This window comes from Drosophila biarmipes, chromosome 2L (genome assembly GCF_025231255.1).
Source record: "Drosophila biarmipes strain raj3 chromosome 2L, RU_DBia_V1.1, whole genome shotgun sequence".
Classification (NCBI taxonomy): Eukaryota; Metazoa; Arthropoda; class Insecta; order Diptera; family Drosophilidae; genus Drosophila; species Drosophila biarmipes.
Genome location: NC_066612.1, coordinates 2001920 through 2014123, shown reverse-complemented (window position 1 = coordinate 2014123; position 12204 = coordinate 2001920).

Genomic DNA, 12204 nt, shown 5'->3' with positions numbered 1-12204 from the left:
CGGCGAGGAACGTGAAGAAGATGCCGACGAGGGGTCCTCAAAAGTTTGGTTTTAATTAAAGGAAATTTGCGTGCGTGGCACTTGATTTGTAGTTTCCCAGTGCTTCCGTGTGTGCGCGGGCGCTTTCCACCACCACCAGCCAGCGCCTACCCTTAAGTCCCATAAAAAATATAAATATAATTGAAAATTCTAAATTGCAATTGCCGCAAGTGCTCCTCCATTTGCAGATGCCAAGTTTCCGAGTTGCCAAGATGCTGGGATGCTGCGAATACGGGCCTGCTCAGGTCTCGGTGCTCGGTTCCCAGTTCTGGGCAATTTCTTGTTCCCGCTCGTAATTAGAAGCAAATGCAAATTTACACCTTGAGTGTGTCGGTGATGACGGAAGTCATTGGTAAAACCTGAAGCTGCGGGTGGGCTCGAAGTTCCCGCTGTTTGTCGCTGTGTAGGTGCAGATATAATGAGAAAAGTTTCAGGTAATTCGAGGACTCCGCAAGTGCCGGTTGCATCTCTTTTAGAAGAACCAATACTCTCTTACCCTGTTCATTTATTTTGCAAGAAAGTCCGAGATCTTATAGGGGGAAACAGATAAAATTTCAACAGATATAACAATATTTTGATTTCAAAACATCAAGCCACTCGGCGATAAGCCCGTAGGTAAAGCTTCTTATAACGTAAAACTTGTTTTTAAATGCTTATCATTTGCTGAGGGCAATCCAGTTCTTATATTAGAAAAAAATATATTTGTATACATTTTTAAAACAGTTTCCTTAACTATAACTTACACATCATCTTACCCTTTTGGTATAGACAACCTCCTTTTTATCAGCTTTTTACTATAGTCAATTAAATTCCAAACCTTGCCTGTGCTTTATTGCTTCCATTAGTCTAATTGTGCCCTAAAATATTCCCCATATCAGATGGAGGTTTATTAACACATAGTAAATCATATCTAATTGGATCTAAACGAACTCAAACCCCTTTTTCTACAAAGTACTCACATTGAAGGCTGATATCCATAGGCCCCGCCCCCATCGAAGTCCATTTCCCTACCAATCCATCTCGTTCTATACAAATGCACCTCATTCATGCCAAATTAATTACCGCAAAGCTATTAATCAACAAAAGGCGAGATAACCGACGGATAAACGCGTCCTTGCTGTTTGAGTGGGCGGTGGGATAAGGGGGGCGTGGCCCGGGGAAACCCCACGAAAAAGTTAATTTGGTGTATTAAGAGTAGCCGCAGTAGTAGCAATAAGTTGTAATGGCCACAGGACGATAGACATCAGCGATGGTCGTCTGTGTGGCATGAAATCCTTTCAAGCGTGAAATGTCCGAAATGGAAATGGAATTACCATTTGGAGAGTTTCCTCTTTTGACTTTTAACTGATGGGCAACAAGTGGAAATGAATGAATGTCTGAGGGGAAAGTAATTAAAATCGCTTCGTTGTCGGCATTGCCTATCTGTGGCCACGTTGGGACGGAACTTTTCCATATTTCAAATCGAGATTTTGAAACATTCGTTCCTCGGTCGCCAGGCTGAGTTGCCAACGATGGCTTACGAGCGGCATTCCGGTTGAACGCACTTCCCTCAATTGGCCTTAGAACTGCTCAGCCCCTGTTTCCCCACCCACGGCCGCCCGTTTGATCTACTTCTTAGTTGGTTTTTGCCTCACAAGCTTTTTGATGAGAGGCTGGGGCAACCGCAGGTAAATGAGTTTTGATATTGACATGAATTATGCGCCTCACTTGGCCCGGCAAATGGGGGCGTGTTTGATAAGTATCTATGTACGCACCAGCAAACATTCTTAAGCACTTCCACTTGTTAGGGTAGGACTTTATAAATAAACTGAGTCATTTTAATATACCTGCCTTGGCAGGGCGCCTGTTGCTGGAGAATAATGGTAGCAGTTCCTGAAACAAAACCACAGAATTTGTTATATAAATAAATACTTAGCTTGTATTGCTGTTCCTAAAACTTATACCAATAAAAGAAACTAATTGTTGTTTATGTTCAGTTATGCTCACTTATATTTCACATGTAGGTACTCCACCTTCTCAATAAAACAATATTTAGTTAAGTGCAGTATGTCCATAGAAAGTAGTACACCAATAAAATTTGGAATGGTATATACTGAAAATAGTGAAAGAAGAGAAGCTATTCAAAATGACTCCCTAAGCTATGGCTTAGGTTGAGCCAAGTCTGGTTCCCCAGTGCTCCGAAGGAAATTAATGTTGCTGTCGGAGAAAATATATAATTTTTGGTCGTTGTTTTTTAATATTTAAAACGGTACCAAGAAATGATCATAGCTGGCGCCAAGGATCAAGTCACTCCGCAAACCAGCCGGAAGATGGCGCAGCTACTTTTCTTAAATTGCGCATCCCCAAAAGTAGACAATGTTTGCAAAACTTACCGGGAAAGTAATCCGACAGGTGGCGCAGCATCTTTTTGTTTTCTTTGGCAACCCCGAAAGTAGGCAGTAGACTTTGAAAGAACTATAGAACATTGACCGACAGGTGGGGCAGCAACGTTTACTTTTACCCCCGAAAGTAGGCAACATTTTACACATCATGGAAAAACGTAGTCGATAGGTGGCGCTGCTAATTTTATTTTAAATCCCCAAAAGTAGGCAACACTTAAAAGTGTTTGATACGAATCCCGACAGGGGGCGTCCATACTTGAACTTTGAATCCCCAAAAGTAGGCAGCATATTGAGGCAGGCCGCATTCTACTTGAGAAGAGTTCCATTAAAGGCCTACAGGTGGCGCCACACAAAGGGCTTAATGAGCTTGTTGTTTCGCTTAAATTCAGGTAGGTGGCGCTAGTACAGATTTAAATTTAGGTAATCTTTTTCTAGGAGCGAATATAATAAAAGATAAAAAAACGATATTAAGGGCCTCCGGCTCCGCCTCAAATTGCCTACAATTGCCTGAAAAATAAATAAGTTATTTATGTTATCAGCTTATAAAACGAACCAGTACCTAGCACTATATGCCAAGCAATTAAAATTTGCAGTTTTCCTTAGAGAAAATCATCATAAAACCACAAAATGTGCTCACAGCCATGGGCTATATGTAAATTCCACGGTCAAATGATCAAATGGTTCACTGTGCCAGCTACCGAGCTTCTATAGCCAGCGATGGGAGTCACAGACAGCGCAACCCAACCGAAAGAAAATCCATTTCCCTCCGATCCTCTGCTGCACCTGATACCCAAACCCATACCCATGCCCACCGGAAAAATCGCTCGCATGACTGGGAAACTGAGGAGTTGGCACTGCGGCCGTAATTGCTGTGGCACATTGCAGTGTTCCAGTTTCGCCTTCCTCTTCTCGGGATCAACCACGTTCGATTCGGGGATGGGGATCGCCTCACGCACACCCATCGCCATCGACTGGTCATGCAAATCGCAGCCACTTGACCATGCCATCGCTACTCCTTGGCCCACTGAACTCGACCATGATCGCCATTACGCAGAGAAAAATACTCGAAAAATATTTAAAGCCACCAAAAGAAGGGTTTTTTTCCAGACAAATATGACATGGTTTTAGGTATTATTCATTGATAAGAAATTTATTAGTGAGGATCCCTTTCATATCCTATAGGTTTCATTAATGAGGAAAATTGTACTTAAGAACTTCAAATTGATATATGTATCTTTAACATATCCTTTCACATAATCTTTTTCTGTGCTGATCAAATCATACAAATTGTTTTACTCAAGTATTCATAGCTCTAAAATTGTATATTTTTAATAACAGCACCGCGTTTTTCCTTTTAATCTGGAATAGAGAAACAAAAAAAATGTATAACAAGAGATCAAATTAGCCGCCGGACATACGGCCCGATCTTTGACCTGGTTTTCCCCTGTGTGAGATACTTCTGGGCCACGCTTGGCTACCAGCTGCATTTTCCACCACGGGCGCCACTTGCTGGGCGTTCAATGGGGCAACTTTCCAGGCGCAGGCCCAGCGAAGGCTGACCTTAATCGATTGTCGTTTGGCTGCAGATTTTCTTGCCATCGAATGGGCGGAGGTGCAGGGTTCGGGCCGGGTTCTCCCCCTCCCGGGCCACTTGCACTTGGTACTTTTACCCGAAAAGCTGCCAAGTCATTTCTAATTGACCCAGCTGAGCCGGCAGAAGGAGGATGACGTTAAGAATAATGTCTCATAGTGCAATGATTGATGTCAATCGCTGGGTCGCCCTTCCCCTTCGCCAGCCGCCGGCCCCCTTTCCCCCTTTGCCCACCTGCAGCCATTACTTCTGTGTCTCCGGCAATTGGGTCAACTATTGGAAAAGCATTTTGCATCGCAAAAAGTTCATTCTCATGGCCCGCAGAAATGTGTCAAGCCGCTGGCGCCTGGGGGTCTTTTAAAAGTATTTCCATTTTTTCTTCAGTTTCAGTTCGCCATGCAAATTAAACTTAATACGACGTACTAAGACCCGCCGAGGCAACCAGTTTCTTGGGGAAAAACACTTGAAATTGTGCAGAACGCACTGGTCACCGGGGGAGGGGAAGTACGACGTCATGTTCCATGTTCCAGCCCGGAATCATTTACACCTGTTGCCGTACCGATAGTTTGAGAGTTGGACAGGATGGCGATGGCGATGGCGTTGGCAAAGCCCCTCTGGGGTCGGAGTCTCCTATCCACTCGCAGGGATTAGTGTTCATTTGAGGTCTTAATCGCAAATCAGATTTCCATGGCCCCTCCATAAATGGCACATGGTCCATTTTCCACACACTCGCCTTGGCCAGTCGGATTTTCACTGTCGTGAAAAGCGGGTTTTGGTCAAAGAAGTCCTAAATTAATAAGTGAAAAGTTGCCTTGAAATTAATTTATTTTTGGTATTTAAAAAAAATCTTTTAAAATCGGATCATTTTTTAATAACTTTTTATACAAATTGATCTTTTACATCCTGAAACCAAAAAGTTCGAATAAATGAACACTCAAACTTAAACATTTAATTCATTCAAAATTGCCACCCTATCATCTCAGCTTTCTCTGAAGTATTTGGAATTTTTCAAGCCTCCTAAAATCCTTAAAGTTTAATGGGCGAATGCAAATCGTTCGTTTGACAAAACGATCAAACCGTGTCAAGATCTATAGACGTCAAGTGGATGACAATAAATCATTGCATAAAAACACACCTCTGGATGCGAGCTGCAACCTTTCTCTGATCCTTTTCATGGCTTTGGATCGCCATTAAGCTGAAATTTATCTCTTCCTTTAAATATCAGATCACCTGGCCTACGGTAAATGATCTCGGCCGAGGCCTCAGCCCCCAACACACCACATAGGCACTGGGAGCTTGGAGCTGGCCGGGGCCTGTGATTAGACTAGTTTTTAATTTTTATGCCGTGTTTAAATATTTTGTGCCACACCTTTGCCAGCGACACGAGCAGCAAATGCTGCAAAGGCAGCAAGAACGCCTCGTGTGCACTTGTTTCGAGCGGAGTCCAGGGAAAAGCAGCTGGAAGCCAAATTTAACGATGACATAAATACTGGAGATAACGAGCAGCAGGTGAGCCCGAGCGAGTTTCCCTCAAATGGTGCGGCGAAAAAATCTAAAATGTAAAATCGCAAATGGCCCCCCCTTCGAAGTGGCCACACACTGCATTGTACGTTTGCAGCGATGTAAATTTAATTAAGTGCTCGGACGTCTGCGATTTTGATTGCGGCTGGGTGTGGAAGTCGGCTCAGAAATATTTTATACAAATGGCTAGGGAGCCGGACAGTTAACACAAGATTGGGTTATATGATCCAGGGGGAAGTTGAGTTGTGTCTTAACAGCTGTATTTTGAATTCAGTTTCTGGGAATTTCCATTTCTCACTTTGGGATATTTATTATAAATTTAAAGACAATTTTTACCTAAATAATCAATAACATTGATATGTATTAAAACATAGATACTCGTGTTTAATATGTTAAGTGTTATTTAAAACGAAGTGCAAGTTTTATATTGCACTAAAAAATAAAAAAAGCTTATTACTTAAAAAGGAACTCATGTTTAAGCTATCTAAATAAATAATACTTTCTAACAGATATTTAAATGTTTAATATGTGCATATTATTTAAATCAATGGAAATATATAACAGAAATATCTCATAGATTTATGGCTTTGCAAGTACTGAAAACATATCTTTAAAGATCTTCAAGACTAACTATGTAGAACATCCACCTTATAAATAGCACCATGTACGTATTGCCCACCCGTACTTCAGTTTGTGTTTTCCTACAAAAATATCTTCTAGTCGACAAAGCCCGAGGCGATCTGCCTAGCTGCACCTTCTTTTCCACTTTTTCCACCCGGCCCAGGCAGTCCGTAGCCCGTATTTGAGGCATGCTGCAGTTTGCTGAACATAACTCTGCCGGCCGCCGAGCCAGGAGCTGTTGCTCATGCTCATGATCTCGCTGTTCTGTTGTCGCCGAGCTGATAACTGGGGCAATAATCATGCAAAGCACAGTTAAATGAAGTCGCGCATGAAAAGCGCCAGCACAGAAGAGATACATCACAATGAAAGCAAAAAGTATGTGGTGTAGTTAGTGCAAAGGAAAACAAACTAACAAGAGAAACGTAGTAATTGCCAGATGGAGTCGGGCCAGCCAGATGAAAGAAAGAATTTCTCGCAAATTATATTTTACAATTTCAGTGAAAATGGCCGAGAATTAAGAGTTCGGAGCTTGCCCCGTTTTAATCAGCGGTTGCATGCAGCAACCTGTTGTTGCACACACGGCTGAGCAGGTGATCGGGACTCGCAGGCCCCTCCACTGGGTGGCTCTCTGGGTGTAGTCTTGTCATTATCTCGCTCGACGGCATTAATCAGAGCCAGCCATCCGCCGGTTCGACTCCATTCGAGGGAACCTATTTAATTAGAATAGATTCCCATTCGAATCCTTTCCTCGCTGACTCTAACCTGAAACAAATTCGAACGTCGCAGCGAGTTAACGAGATTTTGATTTATTACATTTCTATAATTTGAAATAGCCGGGAAAGAACGGGTGGTGGGGAAGGAAAATTGTAATGAAATTCGTATTTTTATTTCGCACTGTCGCCGGCAGTCAACAGTGTTCTATGAAGATTTATGGCCGCCAATTGACCCAAGTTGCGCCAAGGTGCTGGCTGCTGGCCCAAGGAGCTGTCAATTGGCCGCGGAGGGAGGCGGCGGCAAATTGAAATTGAGTTTCCAGCGGCAGAAGAAAGCCCGCCACCGCGAATTGCGGCACTCAATGGGCGTTGTTTGATGCGTTGTTATTGCTAAAATTTATTCGGTTAACAGTCATTGTGTGTTTTATTTACAACGCTAAAGGGAAATGGTATTCCAAATATATATAAATATTGGAAAATGTGAATTTTTAAATAATAGAACAATTATTAAATACATTTCATAAATACATTTTTCAAATTTCCAAATTTCTGAAATATATATTGGTTAGAATGTTTTTGTTCTAAAGTATATTTTTTGACTTTTTTAAATTGAAAATGTGAGCTATAAAATAGACCTAAGCTTAAGTGGATACACAAGTATAGGTTTAGAAAACCAAGTGAAACCCTACAGATTTCCCTGGTTGACTGCAATCTAATTACATCCCCAGTCGGGCAATCCCCCTCCCAAACAAATCGCACCACGTCTCAGCCCAAACTCAAAGCAAATTTGATTAATTTCACTTGAATTTCACTTGCTCGCCCAGCACGGCGGCATCTTTCAAAAGTCTGACAGAAAGGGATCAGCGATGATCAGGGAGGCATCGACGCCCAAGAGCTTTGGGGTAATTAGAGTAGAGCCGCAGGTAAGCGCCTTAGTATTGTAGTGATTTGAGGCCCCGGCTGCAGTTGCTGCACATTTTCACCGGCAATTAAAGCGGCAATGAGTGCATAGAGAGGAGACAGGTAGCGACACTGGGAAAAACTATGCGACTTTCGGGAGGTTAACTCTAGTTATCTTGGGATTTGGAATTTTCAAGATATAAATATCTATTCATTATATTATATCTGTACGGAAAACAACCTCAAAGTTCCACAAAGTGGTTCTGTTATAAGCGTGATTTATGGGTAACTTATTTAGACCCTTTCAGAAAGGTGAACTTTTATTTGTTAGTCTCATAAGTAACGTTAAAGTGATAATGGGAAATGCTATTCAAGACATTTTTGGCTATAGGTCTAGCTTACATTCACACTGAAATTTTTTCCCAGTGCACCCAAGAGCAGCACTATACTTTCGTGCGGCACTGTAGCCGCGCTGGCTGCGGCTGCACCCGCCCGCTTCTAACGAGCGAAAGTGTTGTAAAATATTTTGTTCGCTTTTTGCCCCATCTGGCCGCCTCTTGCGGCTGGTCCATGTTTATGCTGTGAGCACATATTTCCCTGGTGATTTTATTGTTTTTCCATTTCGATTTTTAATTGCATTTTTAGTTGTTGTCCGCTGTTTGCTGCCTGTTGTGGGCTTGGTCGCGCTCCAATTTGTTGACAAACAATTTTTGTGCACGATGCGTCACAGTTGATTGAGTGACTCGCCGGTGGCAGGAAAAGGGGGAAAGGCTAAGCCGCTTTCGTGTTGCTTATGTATTTAATTAATTTCAATTTCTTTCGTTCACTTTTGAAGTGTGGAAATGTGCAGGCCAATGCAATCTCTCAAAACTTGTTGAAAATCGTTTTGTCCACCGTCCGAGGCAACAAAAATGCAATCACAAGAAAAACTTACCTGCAATTACTTTCATTTTCACAATGGGAAAAGAGCAAAGCCGTTGCACGCGAAAATGCACATTGTCTCTGGCAGAGCGATGAGATATTTTTTGCAAGCGACATTACTAGGGACTTTTTGCGAACCCAAAATAATTGCTTTATAATTACAGATGGAATGGCAGAAAGAGCAGCTAATTGCAGAAAATATGAAACTTAATAATTAGAGTAAGGGAAAATCCAGTATGCTTATAAAATATTTTACTGATATATCCAGAAACTGATTAGCTAAAAAATATACAAGTTATAGGTATCGTTTTACGTGGCAAAGATTGGTAGCCTTTAGATACACACAAATTAGCAACGCTTGGGCTAAAAATATTTGCAAACAAATTGAAGTCCCTCCTGTTCTATCCCCCGTTGATCCATCACGCTTGAGCCGGAGTTCTGTGACATTTGCCACCGTAGCTGGCTAAAAACACTTCGCATTGCCAATTCACAACACGATCAGGCGCAAGACCTCGGATAACAACGGCCGCAATGGCAATTTGTTGGCCCATTACAACAGCATTAAGGCCCAGAGACAAAGGCAGTAGTTGGGGGAAATTAATGGAATGAAATTGACAACCACCGAGCCCAGCTTGCAGCTCTTTAATAGACTGAAACCGAGGCGCGGCGGGCTCTTAACGCCCCCCTCCTCGAAGAGCTGGCTACGCACTGGCATGTGGCCAAAACCGAGACCAAAACCAAAACCAAACCAAAACCAAAGCCTCGTTCGCTCTCACTCATATACGCATCGAAAATTGGGTGCGTTTATGCAAAAAAGTGACAAGTCGACGTGGTGGCGGCCAGGCCCCTTTTCCCCGAGCTGCCCCCTCCAACGCCGCCTCTGCGCAGTACTCGGAGGTATATAAACGTATCTGTAGGTGAAATCGCTTGGCGCACGCCTCGGGCATATTTTCATGCGTTTATTATGGCTGCGCTCGCTTTTTGGTCGCCGCCACCGCCGAAACGTTTCCAGTCGTCAGTCCATCAGTTTGTCCCTCTGTCATTCTGTCCCTCGGTCCCACTGCCCCTCCGTGCATCCGTCCACTTTTCCAGCGCCGACTGCATTTGAAACATGTCTAAAATTTATGATTAACACACGTGCATTCGAATTTTCCCCTCATCGGCTTTTAATTCTATGCAGCTTCGAGGCATGCCAAAGATTTCTATTTGTTTATGTGAATAATTTTTATGGGCATATTGTGGGTATTTATAGTTCTTGATGGTGGGAGAGAAATGATGTTGGCATAAAGGCTCAACAAATATTAATAGCAAATGAGTGATTATTTTGAATGCAGTTTTATGAATTAAGAACTAAAAAGCGTCTTCAAAAGCTGGAGAAATTTAAAGTTTCTAGTTGGTTTTGTTTTATAAATATAAAGAACCTGCTGATAGGAAATGGAACCTTTTTTATTCGCCTTCATCAATGCTGGGCAACAGGGCGGATACGCGTTTTTCGAGCTTTACAAAGCAATCTGGGTATTGAGATAACCGCATGTCCGAGTATCTTATCAAACATCTTTTGTGTAGCCGTAGCACACCTGGAATGTTGTAGAGACACCTTTGAATATCAATATTATCTTCATTATCAAGCATTGAAAATCTATAAACATCAAATTAGAATACCGTTTCCCCCCAAAAACACGGGCCATAAAGTGTTTGACGTAAAACATGAACATAACTTCGCTGAAGTTTGGAGCGCGGAATATGAATACTTATGAGTGCCTAAGCCCGACTGGGAGTGGCCTTTACGACTCCCTGACAAGTGTCGACGGATTGGCCGAGAGTGCTGAGTCCGTGGCTAATCTACCAGCCCGATCGGACTGTAAACCATATTGCAGGCACCTCGAACACCGTTTTCCCATTCAGATGCAGACGCTGACAGGCCCGACTCAAAAGTTTTCCTTTCGGCCCAGGTGTTTTGTGCAGCTAATTAAGGAGCGCACTCACTGCCATCAATGTCCCACTGGGGACGTCATCAACGTCGTCGCCACCATCAAAATTTCACCCAACCAATCCGACGAATGTCCATCAAACACAAATTGTAACTCGCTCTTTTGCCATTTTTTAACATTTTTTCTGTTATGACAGGTTGCGGCCGTTACACTGTCAAAAGCGAAGCGCCGCATGAAAACGAATGCAAATGTTGCGGGGGGGCGGCCAGGGGCAAAAGCACTCTCCCCAGCGGAATATTCATGTGGGGACAGGCCGCAATTCCAATTTTGATTAAATTATAGCAAAATACGATTTCGGTTTCATTTCGAGGAGGAGGCCGGCATTTTTTGGCGTATGTCAGCCGGCGAGCAGCGAAACTCAACGGCGGCGACAGCCACTCCACCAAGAAGCCAAAGGCAAAAAATTCAGGGGCTACTGCTACTTACACTTCTCCGGACTACGCTGCTTCACTTCCACTCGACTCCCACTCGAGCAACTGGCGGAAACACCCTGGGTCGAACAGTGTTTTTCCGGGCTAAAAATATCTGGTTTTCGGGAAAAGTTAAAAAACAAATATAACCCTACTTCAAAGTAGTCAGCGATGATACCAGAAAGTGTTTAAATTTTTAAAAGTATTTTTAGAGTACTGTGATTACAATATATATTGTTACAAGATAAAGAAATATATATTTGTATTACTTAAAAATTTAAAAATTATTATTTAAAGAACGCTTTTTCCAACATATCATTATTTTTCATGCTTTATAAAGTTTACTCATAATAAAATCGATACAAGAAAGTATTTAAATTTTTACAAGTCTATTATAGAGTAGTGTGATTGCAATATACATTGTTATAAGATAAAGAAGTCAACATTTGTATCATTAATAAAATTTATTAATTATTATTTAAAGGACGCTTTTTCCAACGTATCACTATTTTCCATGCTTTATAAAGTTTACTCTTAGGAAAGGAAAAACATTTTATGTAGTTCCAAATCACATAACTTTAAGAAACACCTAACATATTCACTTAAACATTAATATTGTTTCACTGACACCCAATTTTTTATCATCTAAAATTTAATAGATAATGAACAATAAAAGCCCTATCCTACCACTGTATATTTTTTGCCACCTCATTCAGTCAACCAGTCCGTCATTCATTTGACACTCCACTGTTCGCGACGAGGGGCTTGACTGTAGGTGGGGGAGGAACTCGGTGGCTTGGCCGGCAGTGCATTCGTCATTTAATCGAGTATTCATATTCATGTGGTGTTCTATTGGCTTGCCGTTTGCCATTTTCTGACGTGCGAAATTGCGCCTGACACTTGTCTTTTTCCCCGGTTTTTTGGACAAGTGAAATGGTCGTCGAGTCCAGCAATCAAGCTTGTGTTTTCTCTTTTCCTACAAACTGTGCTGTTCGCACTTACTGTTTGCGATCTGCATTAGTTGACCATGACGCTTTTGGCACGCCAACGACGAAAACGTCAAGAACCGATTTCAAAGTCAGAGCTACGTTTCATCAATCAATGCCAAGAGCCTGA